This window comes from Podarcis melisellensis, assembly GCF_964234715.1.
Source record: "Podarcis melisellensis genome assembly, chromosome: 17".
Lineage (NCBI taxonomy): Eukaryota > Metazoa > Chordata > Lepidosauria > Squamata > Lacertidae > Podarcis > Podarcis melisellensis.
In genome coordinates, this window is record NC_138534.1 from 19,755,045 (window position 1) to 19,771,326 (window position 16,282).

Genomic DNA, 16,282 nt, shown 5'->3' on the forward strand with positions numbered 1-16,282 from the left:
ATCCCACTTGTCTGTCTGTCCATTCCCAACAGCAGGAGCTGACTGGCTGGGCTCACCCCCTTTCTTGCTTACTCCGAGGCCACCTCAGCTCCTGGCAACCAGGACCCCCTGGCCAGCCCCAGAGCAACTATTTGCCAGGGGTGCTTGTAGCCAGGGCTGCTACAACAAACAACCACACAATGCTTTCGGAGGCAGAGATGTGAGAGGGCATCAGAGGAGGGAGGGAAGGAAAGAGGGACAGAGGCCAGTGTTTCCCACAGCACCCCTGACTATCATTCAAGGCACCCCAGGGTGCCACAGCACACTGGTTGGAAACCACTGCATTATATCATAACACATTTCCGCCTCTCTGTTTCCCCCCAAAGAGCATTTATGGGGGATCAATTCAATCCTTTCTCCTACCACTGTTTTCCCAATTCACACCTCCCCCACTTGCTATTTGGGAGGGGGCGACCGAGATGCGTTCATGCTAGTAAGCTCACCTTTGCCGCGCGTCAAAAGTTTCTCCAAACAACCTGCCGCTCATGTTCTGCCTCTTGCAATTTTCCGCTCTGGCAAGGCATTCCCTGTCTTTTTATGGAGGAGTTTTGCGAGCCAGCGGAGGATTTCCCAATCGCCACTATTAAAACTATCTGACGTGAGCCCCACCCGCTGCCCTCTGCGCCATTAGGCATTGTTAACACAAAAGTTGGCTTTGGCTAAGTATTGGCTCATCAGTCTTGCTCAACTTGGTGTAATGAGAGAGAGAGAGAGCACCACCGTGTTTTCTGAGAGAGGGCATCGCCATTTTAAGAACTCTAGAAGGGGTATGCGGACTGATATGTGAATGGCTCTGGTAAAGGGCTTCATACGACACCCCCCTCCTCCTTATGAACATGCAACAGGGCAGAAAGATTGTCCTTACCAGTCATATTCCCCACAGGCTGGCCACACACTTCACTGGGTATCGCACACTCACAGGGCTCGTGGCGAGTAGACTATGACAGCAGGATGAAAAGAATGTATACTGATGACTGGAAAGGATATGTAGAATATCTGAAGAATCATTGTAAACACATTAAAATGTTGACAATGTTAGAATAAATTCAGCAAGAAATATTTTGATAGGAAATGAGAAGGGGGGAGAATCGACTGTGTAGCAGAAAGGAAATAATAATAATTATTTATTTATTTATTTATTTATTTATACCTCGCCCATCTGGCTGAGTATCCCCAGCCACTCTGGGCGGCTCCCAACCGAATATTAAAAACACAATACAGTGGTACCTCTGGTTACATACGCTTCAGGTTACATACACTTCAGGTTACAGACTCCGCTAACCCAGAAATACTACCTCGGGTTAAGAACTTTGCTTCAGGATGAGAACAGAAATTGCACAGTGGCAGCATGGCAGCAGCGGGAGGCCCCATTAGCTAAAGTGGTGCTTCAGGTTAAGAACAGTTTCAGGTTAAGAACGGACCTCCGGAACGAATTAAGTACGTAACCAGAGGTACCACTGTACAGCATAACAACAGTAACAATAACCATGGATTGGGGGGGTAGGGAATGGAAGTGATGATAAATGTATGCTTTGTATTTGCACTTGAACTTATCTGTTTAAATTTGTTAAAAAACTGAAAGGGATATATTTTTTATTAAGGAAACCCTCTAAGGCTATAGTGTTTTACCATGGGTTTTGAGATTATGTGGGGCCTGCAAACAAAATATAAACAGGGCAATTGTGTGCATGTTTACTCAGGAGCAAGCCCCACCGTGTTCAAGGGCGCTTATTCCAGGTTCATTTAGTGTGGAATTAGCTATAGAAGTGCTTTGGCATTTAGAGCTCTGAAACTGCAGGGTCCCCGTCCCCCCCTTAAATTCAGAGACTTAAGTGCATTTTTTGCCCAAGTCAGAACGGTGGCCTTTGCTTTGTGACACTCAGAATATTTGTGGGAAAGGATGCGGAATAATGTCTGCATAATGTCAAAGCCCAAATATCAGCATATACCGGTATATAAATGGAAAGCTGCCACGCTGTGTGGAACCGGAGCCTGCCGCCTCCCAAGAGAGATGCGTGGCTCAGGAGCACTGTCTCCATGGTAAGTGGATGCCCAGTGCGCCCCCCCCCCAGCTATGCCAATGCTCAGGCGCATTTCGGTGGGGTTGGACTAGATGACCATGGTGGCCCCCTTCCAACTCTACAATTCTATGATGATGAACAAGAAGATATAGAATAAGAGAACAAGAAGAACATGCAGTTTAGAGAAGATTGGAAAACATTTATTGAATATATAGGAAATAAGTGTAGCATTAATATCTGGCAGCCTTCAGATGAATTCAACAGTGTAAACAAGTTTTGATGGATGTAATCAGGGCCAGATTTAGGTTTGATGAGGCCCTAAGCTACTGAAGGGAATGAGGCCCTTTATATGTCCTTTGTCAACAACAAATTGTTGCTGTTTTTTTTGTGTTGAATATATGCTATATGGCAGCTTACGGACCTAATAAGTATCTAAAGCCATTTGCACGTAACAAATAGGAGCCTACACAACACAAAACACACTTGCCTGTATGTAGCTTTTATTTTCTTTGTTTTTTATCCTTATTTTGGAAATGTACATCCAGTTTTTTTCCTTTTAAATTTTTTGAGGGCCCCCAAGAGAGTGGGGCCCAAAGCTATAGCTTGTTTAGCTTATATGCAAATCCAGCACTGGATGTAATAATGGAATTTGTTGTTGTTGTTTAGTCATTTAGTCGTGTCTGACTCTTTGTGGCCCCATGGACCAGAGCATGCCAGGCACTCCTGTCTTCCACTGCCTCCCGCAGTTTGGTCAAACTCATGATAGTACAGTCATACTAACGTCCGCTTTGTGTTACGTCCGCTTCGTGTTACGTTCTTTCAGGTTACATCCCGCGGCGACCCAGAAGTACCAGAAACGGTTACTTCCAGGTTTTCGCCGCTCGTGCATGCGCAGAAGTGCAAAATGACATCACACGCATGCGCAGAAGTGGTGAATCACGATCCGTGCGTGTGCAGACGCGCCGCTGCGGGTTGCGCTCTTTTCATGTTGCGAACGGGCTTCCGGAACAGTTCCCGTTTGCAACCAGAGGTACCACTGTAGCTTCGAGAACACTGTCCAACCATCAATAATAGAATACTGAATAGTATAGTTTTTGTGAAACATGCAAGGGTTTATGATACGCAAAATGAACCATGGCAAGAGAAGAACGGAAGTCACTGATATCTTAAGGATGTAAAAAAATGAGTACTTTAAATTGTAGAAAAGAATTTTTAATTAAAAAAATTATACTTTAAAAAGAAGAAGAGGACGTCCCGAGAAATCTTGGAGGCATCGGGGTCGCATCTCGCAAGGTGACCACCGGGTCGCTCTGCCCAGCTCTGTCCTCGAGTTCCCTTTCACCCGAGGCGCCGCCTCTCCGAGCGGATCGCTCTCCCGGCTCCGACGTCGGCCGTGGGCGGCGCGGCTCCTCCCCGGCGCTCGGCGGCTCCTCCCCGGGGCGGCCGCTGCCGTGCGCCCCTGCCTCTCCTGGAGAGCCCGTGCGTCGTGACGCAGCTGGCGAGCGCGTCCCGAGCGCAGGCCCTTCGCCGCGTCCCGCGCCGTCTCGGTTCCGAGCGGAGGAGGCGCCTCTCTTCTCCTCGCTCCCCAGCGCCGCCGGGCGAAGCGACCGGGAAGAGCCGGGCGGCGGAGAGAGAGAGGCGGACCCGCCCGGGCGCGCTCCTAGGCGTGCGCCAAGCAGCTGGCCCGCCCCGACGGGCGTCGCTTCATCTCCGGCTGCTTCCTCCTTGCCTGGATGTAGCGGGGGGAGCCGGAGGGAAACCTCGGCTTCCTCTGCAGCGCCGCCGTCGCGGGGGGTAGAGTCGGTGACCAGCTCCCCACGCGCCCGTTTCCCGAGGTATTAGCTCCCGGTCCTTCTCCAGGGGCGGCGTTGCGCCCGGGCGCCTTGGTGCGCTTTCGCTTCCCCGGTGGGGCGAGTTTGGAGCGCAGCAGAGGGTTTGCTGCCTGGCGGGAGTGGGGAGGAAAGGATAGCGGGGTTGGGGGTTAAAGGAGGCGTTGGTGGGGTTGTTACTCCGGCCTCTTTCTTTCCCTTTCTTTCTTACTTTCTTTCTCTCACTCCCTCCTTTTAAAACCACAAAAGCAAAACTAATTTTGCGCAGGAAACTTCGGGCGGGCTGGGCTTCCTTCCACCCACCCAGAGAAATTCCCTTCCCAGATACGAATGAAACCAAAGTGCAACCCTATCAAAACGGGCTGGATCGCTTGGGATATTAAGAGTTATGAAGGCCAGGGGTGTAATCCATCCCCCTCCCCATTATTTCCCCCCCTTCTATTAAAATAATATTAATGAAATATTATAATAACTCTCTATTTAGGCTGTAGTTGCAGTCTGAGGTAGAAAGATGTGAACTCTTTCCTCGTGGACAAGAAGAGGCCTTTCTTCCACCTTGCCGATGGTGTGTATTTTTATTTTTTAAAAAACTTTTTTGGGGGGTGGGAATCGGTGTTTAAGTAATGCAAAATATAGTTAAAAGGTTGAGGAGATTTCCCTCACGTGCCTATTGTGTTTCAGCTAAGGGGTAATTATTGTAGTCCTAGTACATATAATTATGTTATGATTTGTTTTTGCACTTTCTCTTTTGCAGCATGGAACTTGTTTTCCAGCTGCTAATCTGCTTCTTAAGAAGGAAAGATTGTGTGGGTTGTTGGGGAAGGGGAGATCTGGGGCAGCGAACTTTTTATCTGGGGTGGGAGGGAGTAATGAAACGTGCAGTTTCAGTAACAGAGGCCAGTGAGGCTGTTTAGCTCTCCATCCTCTTACTTGATCACTCCAACTTTCCTGGTCTACATAGGAAACAGATTCCCTTTGACATTGCTGAGTTGTAACTTTGGGAAATAATGCAGTGCGAAGGAAATGAAAAATACCAGTAGGAAACATGTCAGGCAATTTCGTATATTTTTTTTAAAGCTGTTGCTGTTTAACAAACCAAAACCAAACCAAACCAAAACAAAACAAAACAAAACACAGAGTCTGTATATGAGCTGTTGGTTTTCAGACAGCAAAATTGGTGTGAATTATATGGGAGATACATGATTGTATCTTCCAACATCCTTTTCTTTGATTAAAAACAGCTGTGATGTGGTCTTGGCTAATAGCTATGGAGGGGGAAAGATAGGTACCTGTAGAAATTTTAAGTTGTTTGAAGGGTGTGGGAGGAAGCTTGGGATCCATCTAGTTTGGTTATTCATTGTGTTGTGCAAACCCATTCCTTATATACTTGCAATTTATTTTTTCGTCAAATGTGCATGTGTTGTATATGCAATTCATACATTATGAATTCATATGTCCAAAAGCAATATAAAGCGGGTAGCAATTGCTGTTCGGATCTCTTTAGACTTGCAAATGGGTCTCTGCTTCTTTATTCTTTGCTCCTTGGAAAAGATAGTGACAATATTTGTACTGCTCTTGAATTGTGAAGAAGAAGCTTTACCATGAAGCAACAACTGTGCCAGGGAAAATGGAATGGAATGACCATAGCCTGTGCTAGCTTGGCTCCCAAATCTGGGTTTCACCCTGGAACATTTGCAGGTTTTAAGTGACCTTTTCAGCTTAGATCATAGAAGCATAGAATTGTTCAGTCCTGCAATGCAGGAAACTCAACTAGATCATTAAGAAGAAGAAGAAGAGCATTAATATTGCTGTGAAAAGTTAAGGTTTCGAGCTCTTCCTGACACCTGTAAAATGTTTGTTGCTTTGTCGCCTGGCCAACTGCTGCCTTCCTTGGTGTCATTTCCTTGTGGGCTGATGCTACGGGCAACAGATAAGAATATTGCCCTTTTCATCAAATCAAATAGTTGATTTTTCCACCCTGCAGCTGGTAGCGTTTTACTGACATTGGAAGAGGAGCACAGGACCTCTGCTCCAAGTCGGCTGTTGCAAAGGAGTGTAAAACCTTGATTACGAGTTGGAGCGAAAAGCCCCCTCTTAAACGCAAAGCAGCGAGGAGCTTCATAGTTTTCTGCCACTGTTACACTGCTGTTGCCCCCCCCCCCACAGCAGAGATGTGTGTGAACGAACAACACATCCTCACATGTGTGTACACATTCCATGAGAGTCTTGGCTGTTTGTCGTGGCCCTCAATGTTGAATGAAGAACTTGGAACTCCCTGCACAGTTTCTGCTAAAGGTTTTGATGCATAAATCAGATTGGTACATAGGCAAAGCGCAGGTTACAAGATGTAGCAGGTATCTTGTATAAAGGGCTAGGTATAGAGATATGGCTAAGTGCAAGCAGATAATGTTGATCCAATAAGCCACATGCTCCCTGGACCTTCCTTTTGAAGAGTGGGGTAAGCACAGCTCTTCGCATGGCAAGTGGTCAGCACCCAATTAACTCCAAATTAATTGCCTTCCAGGGATGCGGGTGGCGATGTGGGTTAAACCACAGAGCCTAGGACTTGCCGATCAGAAGGTCGGCGGTTCGAATCCCCGCCACGGGGTGAGCTTTCGTTGCTCGGTCCCTGCTCCCGCCAACCTAGCAGTTTGAAAGCACGTCAAAGTGCAAGTAGATAAATAGGTACCACTCCGGCAGGAAGGTAAACGGCATTTCCATGCGCTGCTCTGGTTCACCAGAAGTGGCTTGGTCATGCTGGCCACATGACCTGGAAGCTGTACGCCAGCTCCCTCGGCCAATAAAGCAAGATGAGCGCCGCAACCCCAGAGTCGGCCACAACTGGACCTAATGGTCAGGGGTCCCTTTACCTTTACCCTTTATAGAGACATGGCTAAGTGCAAGCAGATAATGTTGATCCAATAAGCCACATGCTCCCTGGACCTTCCTTTTGAAGAGTGGGGTAAGCACAACTCTTAACGTGGCAAGTGGTCAGCACCCAATTAACTCCAAATTAATTCCTTCCTGAAAGAGGGACATCCTCACTGACAGGAGAAGGAGACGTCTGCCTAGGGTTGGCCAATGTCACAGGGCTGGAACAGTCCTCTGGCAACCCACTTTGCCCCTGCCTTGGATCCATTTCTCCATTCCTCCTCGCCAAGTTCAGACATCTCCAACTCCCTGAGCACCTCCTGTTCCTCCTTAGCATCTGACCCCCCCCCCCCGCATGAAACCTGCAATAGCTTCATGGCATCGCCCCGTTTCTGAAGTGCCCCCACCCCAGTCATGAGGTTTGGATTTGCCCGGATAGCATTAATGGAATTTGGCAGTTAATTGGGGGCATGCAAGTCCCCTGTGTCTTCCCAGAATGGCTCTATTGGCCATAATTGGTCCAGTGAATCAAATACCTGCAGCCTAGGGTTGCCCAGCTCCCAACTCCCTGAGCTCCTCCCTTTCCTCCTCAGGATCCGGCCATCTCCTCCATGACACTGGCTCTGAGTCACAAATACTCACATCTTTAGAGACCTGTCAGGAATGCTTTCCTGTGAGGGATGCGGGTGGTGCTGTGGTCTAAACCACTGAGCCTCTTGGGCTTGCCAGTCAGAAGGTCGGCAGTTCAAATCCACATGACGGGGTGAGCTCCCGTTGCTCGGTCCCAGCTCCTGCCAACCTAGCAGTTCGAAAGCACGCCAGTGCAAGTAGATAAATAGGTACCACTGCGGTGGGAAGGTAAACGGCGTTTCCGTGCACTCTGGCTTTCGTCACGGTGTTACGTTGTGCCAGAAGCGGTTTAGTCCTGCTGGCCACATGACCCGGAAAGCTGTCTGTGGATAAACACCGGCTCCCTCGGCCTGAAGGTGAGAGGAGTGCTGCAACCCCATAGTTGCCTTTGACTGGACTTAACCGCCCAGGGGTCCTTTACCCTTTTTAGCTTTACTGTGAGGGCAAAAACTACTGTAACAGTTGCATTCCTATGGTAAACAAGATTGTCTTGTAAAAAGCGAAGCCTTTCAGAAAGAGGAAGTTTAAAAGCAAGGGAAGCTTCCAAAGGGCCTTGGAAGCTGCAGAGCAGGCATAGGCAAACTCGGCCCACTAGATATTTTGGGACTACAACTCCCATCATCCCTAGCTAACAGGACCAGTGGTCAGGGATGATGGGAATTGTAGTCCCAAAAACATATGGAGGGCCGAGTTTGCCTATGTCTGCTGCAGAGGCTTTGTTCAACTGGAAAATGAAAGGCAAACAAGGTGCTTAACACTTGGTATTGCGTTGCCAGTGCCAGTCATGCAGGAGTTAAAGTACAGCTTTGGAAGCAAACTCTTTAAAGTTAACCCAGTGGAAGCAAAATGTCCTCAGCTACAGAATATTGCTAAAGGACACTGAGTGTCTCTTGTGTAACTGTATAACTGTACTGTCAGGGTTTCTGGGAGAGAGGAGGAGATGACAGAGGAGACGGAGAGCGAGTGGGAGGAGGGGCAGAAGGATGAGGAAGAAGATGACGGAATTCTGAGGGAATCCACGAGTCTGAGCAGCGAGTCAGAGGATTCTCAAAAGGGGGTTACCTTAATCAAGCAAAAGGGAGGAGAAGGGAGAAGCGGAGAGGAGCCCAGTGGAAGACAGACGCAGCAAGAGGCGTCTCAGCCGGAACGGAGTAAAGGGGGTGGAGTCGTCAGCCTCTCGGAGGGAGCAGGATTAGGAGAGAACAGAGAAAGGGGGTTGGAGCAAGGTGTTCAGCCGGAAAGGGTGGAGAGCAGAACAAGGGGTGGTGCAGCGGTCTAACGTGACAGACGTACGGCCACGATGCTGAACTGTACGAGAAGCAGAAATCTTCAATAAACTTTTCCTGTAAATAAACTGCAACGGAGTGAGGTCTCTTGTGAGCTGGGACCCGTCCTGGGTGGCCGTGACAGTAAGTCCCCTCTCAGAAAGCAAAAAATTTTTTTTGCGAAGCTCACGAACGGGAGCAGCCATGAGCGCTGAGGAGCAGCTGGTTGCACTGCGGGATCAGGTTACCGCTCTCACATCGGCAGTCATTGCTTCGCAGAAGAAGAATGACGACTTGGAGAAGACGTGCCAGGATTTGCAGGCAAGGTGGGAACACGCGGACAGGGCGGGGGCCCCAGGTTCCAGAGCGGAGGGCATTGCGCTTGGACGGAGGGGGGGTGCCCTGGTTCCGCATTTTAATGGCAACTTGCAAGACTATCCCAATTTCAGAGCGGACGTCGTATATGCACTGCATTTACTCCGTCACGATTTTAAAGATGAGGAGGAGAAAGTGGGGTTCATTGTTTCGCACCTGCATGGGGAGGCCAGGGCTTGGCTACGCAATCTGTGGCGCGAAGATGGACCGGCCCGTCGCAATTCAACTGCGTTCATCAAAGCGATGGATTCTTGTTTTCAATCCTCTGTGGATGTGGACATTGCGCGCCGTCAAATGCACGGGCTGAGGCAGGGGAAAGCGACTGTGCGCCAATACCACTCTAAATTTTTTGCATTGCTCACCGCCTTAGATTGGCCAAAGGACAGTAAGCCGGTCAGAGATCTTTTTTGGGAGGGATTGAGCCCCCCCATCAAGGATGAGATCGCTAGGGGGGACAGACCCCAGACCCTAGAAGACGTGGTGCAACGGGCTTTAGCTATTGGAATTCGACATGAGGGACGTCCGTGGCACGAGGAGGACGGGCCCCAAGCGCGTGCGCAAGCGAGGACTCTCCCTTTTGTGCACAGGGATTTCAGCCGTGCGCACCCCTCGCCAATGGGGAAGGACAGCGAGGAGCCAATGGAGATTGGTGGTGCTAGGGCTCAGAAGCCATCCCAGAGCCCTGTCCCTGGTGCAGCCAAAGCGAAGCCTCCTAGAGGAACCAGGAAGTGTTACATCTGTGACAGTGCGCACCATATGGCGAAAGAGTGCCCCCAGAGGCTCCAGAAGCACACTGCAGCACTGGCAACTGTAACAGCAGAGGTGCAACCAGGGGAGCAGCTTCAGGGAAACGACAGTGCCTGGCTGGAAGCAGAGCTACTGGGGCTCAGCCAGGCGGATCTGTAGACAAGCCCCCAGCATCACTGCAGAGCGTGGACCCTTTGCCTCCCAGACCGGCAGTTCTGCTCACAGCAACACTCCAGTTGCCTGATGGGAGACTCCTCGAGGTTCCAATAACGATCGATTCGGGAAGCAACGCCGACTTCGTGGGACTGCAGTTCGTTAAGCAGCACAACATGGCGCTCCTGCCTGCAACGACGCCTCTAAACGTGGTCACGGTAGACGGCAGGAAGTTGCTGGGGGGGCAAGTGGTGCAGCAAACCCCTCCCATGATGATGCAGATTGGCAACCATCGAGAACTTATTAGTTTCAATGTCACCCACTTATCGGACACACCCATCGTGTTAGGCATGAGTTGGCTGGAGAGGCACAGTCCCGCGGTTGCGTGGTACCAGCGGCAGATCACCTTTTGTTCATCGTATTGTGCTCAGCATTGCTTTCAGACCGATCAGGGAGGAGAAGCCGAGCAGCAGTTGCATCTGGGTATGGTGCAAACAGTGCCTCACAAGTACCAGGACTTCTTGGAGGTTTTCTGTGAGAAGGAAGCTGACAAGTTGCCGCCTCACAGACCTTACGACTGCGCGATTGATTTAGTGCCAGGGGCGCAACTGCCTGCTGCCAAGCTGTACTCCATGTCGGAAGACGAGATGCAAGAGCTTCGGGAGTTCATAGACCATAACCTCAAGCGAGGTTTCATCCAGGAATCTAAAGCAGCGGGTGGCAGCCCTGTGTTCTTTGTGAAGAAGAAAAACACGCCCCAAAAAAGGCTTATAGTGGATTACAGGTTCATAAACAGCTTGACTAGGCCCAAAGCTTTCCCCATGCCCAAGATTGACGACCTTTTAGCGACCGTCAGGAGGGGCAAGATTTTCACCAAGCTGGACCTACGTGGAGCTTACAATCTCATCCGCATCCGGAAAGGAGATGAGTGGAAGACCGCCATGTTCACCCCTCTGGGCACATACGAATACAGAGTCATGCCTTTCGGTCTCCAAAATGGCAGCCACGTTTTTCAAGCATTTATGCACCACGTGCTAGCAGGTCTCCTCTACAAGAAGTGTGTCTGCTTTCTCGACGATATCCTGATTTTCTCGGAATCGCCGGAGGATCACGATAAGGACGTGAGGGAGGTCCTGCAGAGGCTGAAGGACCACAGGCTGTACGCCAAGTTGGAAAAATGCCAGTTTGATGTCAGAGAGGTTGATTTCCTTGGCTACAAGTTGTCCGACGAGGGACTGGCCATGGACAGGGCTAAGGTTCAAGCGCTGTTGGACTGGAAAAGCCCTCGAAATCGGAAAGAGGTCCAGAGGTTCATCGGCTTTGCCAATTTTTACCGCAAGTTTATTAAAGGTTTTGCGAACGCGACGGCGGCTATCACTGACACCCTCAGTTCCAAGAAGAAGAAGTTCGTCTGGACCGAACAAGCGGAGCGGTCCTTCCGGACGCTTAAAGGTCTTTTCGCCTCCGAAGAGCAGCTGCTCCACGTGAATCCCGGCAGACCCATGCGGGTAGAGACCGATGCGTCAGACAGAGCGGTTGGGGCCGTTCTTTTGCAAGAGGATTCACAAGGCAACTGGAGACCGGGTGCGTTCTACTCCCGGAAGCTCAGCAAGACGGAGCGCAATTATACCATATGGGACAGGGAGTTGTTGGCCATTCATGCAGCTTTCAAAGCGTGGCGACACTTCTTAATAGGAGCCAAGCACACGGTGCAAGTCCGCACGGATCACAAGAACTTAGAGTATTGGCGGACGGCTAAGTTACAGACCCAGCGACACATGCGCTGGGCGGAGTTCTTTGCGGATTTCGACTTCAAAATAGAATACATCCCAGGAGACTCCAATGTTATTGCAGACGCGCTGTCCCGAAAGCCGCAATACTTGGAGGAAGCAGCTCCAATCGCAGCAAAGCACATTTTCGCACCGCAGGCGTGGACGTGCGCTACCATCGCAGTCGACCTGGACGCGGTGCGACGCGCGTTGCAAAGGGATCAGTTTGCACAGTCCAAGATGGAGGAGCTACGCGGAGGGTCGCGAGACAACGATGAGTTCCAATTGCAAGATGGACTTTTGACTCGTAAGGGTGCCCTTTACGTGCCCACCGACGATCTTCGAGCCAAGGTTCTGCAACAATTGCATGACGCCCCTAGTGCAGGCCATTTCGGCAAAGAGAAGACGATGGAGTTGGTGGCTAGAGACTTTTGGTGGCCCCAGATGAGAGGAGAGGTGGCGGACTACGTCGCCAGGTGTGATATCTGCCAGAGGTCCAAACCAGTGCACCAGAAGCAGGCGGGATTGCTAGAACCGCTGGAGACACCGCAGCAACCGTGGGAGAGGGTAGCGTTGGACTTTGTTACGGACCTGCCCAGCTCCAGAGGTAAGACGGCGGTGTTAGTGGTGGTGGACTTGTTCACCAAGATGGCGCATTTCATCCCTTGTGCCAAGGTGGCGACGGCAGAACAGACCGCAAAGCTCTTCATCGATCACGTCTTCAGAGTGCATGGACTTCCGCAGTCCGTCTTGTCCGACAGGGGGCGCCAGTTTGTTTCCACTTTCTGGCGAAAGCTTCTGGGCATCTTGCACGTCAAAATCAACCTGACATCGGCGAGGCATCCACAAACCAACGGTCAAGCGGAGAGGGTCAACGCGATCATGCAGCAGTACCTGCGGTGCTACGCCAACCAGCGACCTGCGGCGTGGGTGGACTATCTGCCGATGGCTGAATTCGCCTACAACAACACGAAACACGCATCCACCGGGGTGACGCCTTTCTTCGCGAACAATGGCCGTCATCCCAGAACCTTCCCGAGATTTGCGGCACCAGGAGGGGGGGGGCCTCAAGATGCCGACCAGTTTGCAGCGGAGTTGCAAGAGGTGCACGAGGAGCTGCGGAGACATTTGGAGCTGGCAAAACAGGCGTATAAGGTGCAGGCCGATAAGCACAGGAGGGCGGGAGAGGACATCCAGATTGGGGACTGGGTGTGGTTAGCAGCCCACGCGATGCCGGCCAGGTCATTGGCCAAGAAGAAGTTAGGACACAGGCAGCTAGGGCCATATCAAGTTGAGGCTAAGATCAATCCGGTGGCTTTTCGTCTAGCCCTTCCGGAGGGTTCCAGGGTGCACCCGGTCTTTCATAGGTCGGTGCTCACTCCCTACAAAACCCCACACAGGTTTCAAGAGTCAGGAGCACTCCCAGAGCCACGTAGGAGGGCGCCTGAGGGGGGGGAATCGCCAAGACCAGAACCTCTTAACGAGGTCACAGAGATACTGGACTCGAGATGGGGGGAGGAGGGAGTTGAATATTTTCTAGCCAGGGAAGGCACTCCGGCCTCTGCCAATAGCTGGGTGCCGGGTTACGCGTTGGACGAACCCCTGTTGAAGGAGGAGTTCCATGCACTTTTTCCGCACAAGCCCATGCCCGAGGAGTATTTTGATGATTGGCTTTTCACGCCCACTTTGTCAGACAGCACGTTCGAGGGTTTCTCCTCACCCGAGGGCCATACGCCCGAAACAAGCCCGACCAGGGATCCGAGACTGGGGGGGGAGGAGACAGGCCCTTGTTGGTGGGTGGATCAGCCAAGGGAGGCATGGAGTCAGAGATGGATGGTAGGTCCTTGGCAGGCAGCGCCAGGAGAAGCAGTGATGGAGGAAGAGACTGTGAGGTCTGTGGGTGGGGAACCCGAGTTCGAACACACATATACGGAGATGACAGAGGAGAACGTTGAAGTGGACAACTTGTATCCTGAACCGACCCCGGAAGAACCACGTTTTCCTCAACCTGCACCCGGCGAGCGGGAGGGGGGAAGGGGGGGCTTCGAGGGGGGGATGGATGTCAGGGTTTCTGGGAGAGAGGAGGAGATGACAGAGGAGACGGAGAGCGAGTGGGAGGAGGGGCAGAAGGATGAGGAAGAAGATGACGGAATTCTGAGGGAATCCACGAGTCTGAGCAGCGAGTCAGAGGATTCTCAAAAGGGGGTTACCTTAATCAAGCAAAAGGGAGGAGAAGGGAGAAGCGGAGAGGAGCCCAGTGGAAGACAGACGCAGCAAGAGGCGTCTCAGCCGGAACGGAGTAAAGGGGGTGGAGTCGTCAGCCTCTCGGAGGGAGCAGGATTAGGAGAGAACAGAGAAAGGGGGTTGGAGCAAGGTGTTCAGCCGGAAAGGGTGGAGAGCAGAACAAGGGGTGGTGCAGCGGTCTAACGTGACAGACGTACGGCCACGATGCTGAACTGTACGAGAAGCAGAAATCTTCAATAAACTTTTCCTGTAAATAAACTGCAACGGAGTGAGGTCTCTTGTGAGCTGGGACCCGTCCTGGGTGGCCGTGACATGTACGCTATGCTTACTCGTGTTCAGTGCCAGTTAATTACATAATTATTACCTTATTCTGGTTGTAGGGTTATATATCAGCCTTGGTATATTTTGACAGGTGGCATTTTACTTTTAATAACAGCTTCATTAATTGGGAGTGAGTGTGTGTTAATTCAGCTTTGGGAAGGGCAAAGTATTTCACAATTGGGAGTTAAATATTCTTGAAAGAGGCAACTTAGGAAATTGCTCTGCATTTATTGTGCTTTTAAAACCTGGTCACTGAGTTCTTTTTGCATGGTCCTTTTTATATCAAAGGCAGTGTCCAAAATCAACTTCTGTGGTGCTTTGAGAGTTACAACTATGCAGCTACAACTTTTTAATATACCAGAACATTAAGAATATAAGTTTAATTCTGTATTTTTGAAATGTGTGTGTCTGACTTACTTGGTTGCATATTTGATGTAGTGCACTTATTTTCAGAATATGCTGTTCTGTGAAATATTTGTTTTATGTATTGAATTTGTACACTGCTCTTCCTCCCAAAGGAGCCTAGGGCAGCAAACACACCCTCAATGTTAAACAAACCCCTCTAAGAGTAATCCGTCATTCCTAGTGTCCAGTGTCTTAACTAATGCCAAACTAGAATTTTCCACTCTCTCAATATACTCAACAGATCCCAAAGTACTGAATAGTGTATCAGTATGTACTATAACATACACTCATTGGTATCATAGTCTGAAACTTCCACTGTAAATTCTTGTAAATTGATGCTTCTGACTTACATAAGAACGTTCTAGTTAACCATGGTGGCAAAAAATTGTTTTGATATTTTGAAAAAAAAATGTGGATTTTGTTTAAGTTGGGGAGTTGAAAAGATGTAAGAGGTGATATCAAATGTTAGTAGTCTAACTCATAGTTAACCCATTGATTTCAGTGCGTCTTGTTTGAGGATGAATTAGGTATTGTTTTTAGTTGAACTGAGTGTTGATTCCATATGTTTGCAAAAAGGGAGAACCAACATCAAACAGATTATGCCTTCTACTCCCTCCCTTTCAACCCCATTCCAGATTACTGCATTTTCTGCCTTCAGTGCATCAGCAAAAATCAGATTTCCACTGTGACTCGCAAGGTCTTTAAACTATGTAGTTAGAGCCAATTTGGCGTCTACATCAATATATACAGAACAAACAACACAGTGTGCATTGCTTTATATTTGCTGAATGTTATCTGCCGTTTCACGGATCCAATTTGCTATGCATTTTACTCCCAGTAATAATAGCCTCTTCTAATACCATATTCTTTTGTTAATCCTCCTTGCACACAATCAGTTATTCTGCAGAGTTCAACTCTAATGAATGCTCACTCTGATCACAAAACTCTGATTTCACTGATCAGAAAACGTTTTTTCCAGTGCTGATCCAAACCCTCCTTCCTGCCCCATCTCATCGCACCCATTTAAGATGCTACAGTTCTTTCTTATTTACTGTCTCTCTGTGTGGAACAGAAAACACTTTTACAAATGCTGTCACCAGTGTCTCTGCTTTGGAAATCCATCCTGGTGCTCCCACCTTGCCTTCTTTGCACGCTTGTGTTGCAAACATTCAGAAAACCTGCCACAAGACTTGGAAGCGAATATGAAGGCAGCAAGGAACAGCCGTGTAGTCTGTTGTGAGTCATGAAGATCTGGATCATTTGTATCATCGCCACAGTTCAGAGCTTCTGCTGCAATATCTTTTGGTAACTGTTTCCATGGCAGGGAGCACATTATTCCAAAACACGGTTCAGACTCTTGACAAGCATATTTATATTTGCTGTATCCTGCTTAGATGTTTTCGGCACAAGTTAGCAGCATGTAAACATTCTTATAAATAAAATGAAAATACTGGCATTGGAAGTTCTCGCAGACAGCAATATCTGCCATTTGTTTTGCTGGCATCAAACATTTAGGGTTTCTTCTTTTGATAGAAAACAATGGATGCCACCATTCTTCTTTCTGAGTGTCATGTGCCAACAACAGTTGCTACACCAGGGAGCAATTAGGAAAT

At 49.5% G+C, this 16,282-nt stretch overlaps 1 protein-coding gene across 1 annotated transcript in view; it reads left to right on the forward strand.

Moving 5' to 3' along the window:
* The first annotated feature begins 3,595 nt into the window (after positions 1–3,595).
* Positions 3,596–16,282, forward strand: part of JAK2 (Janus kinase 2) — a 95,426-nt gene continuing 82,739 nt past the window's right edge. The window contains exons 1-2 of the mRNA XM_081893842.1: positions 3,596–3,895; positions 4,374–4,454. The gene's annotated coding sequence lies outside the window, so the exon portion shown is untranslated. The remainder of the gene's footprint in view (positions 3,896–4,373; positions 4,455–16,282) is intronic.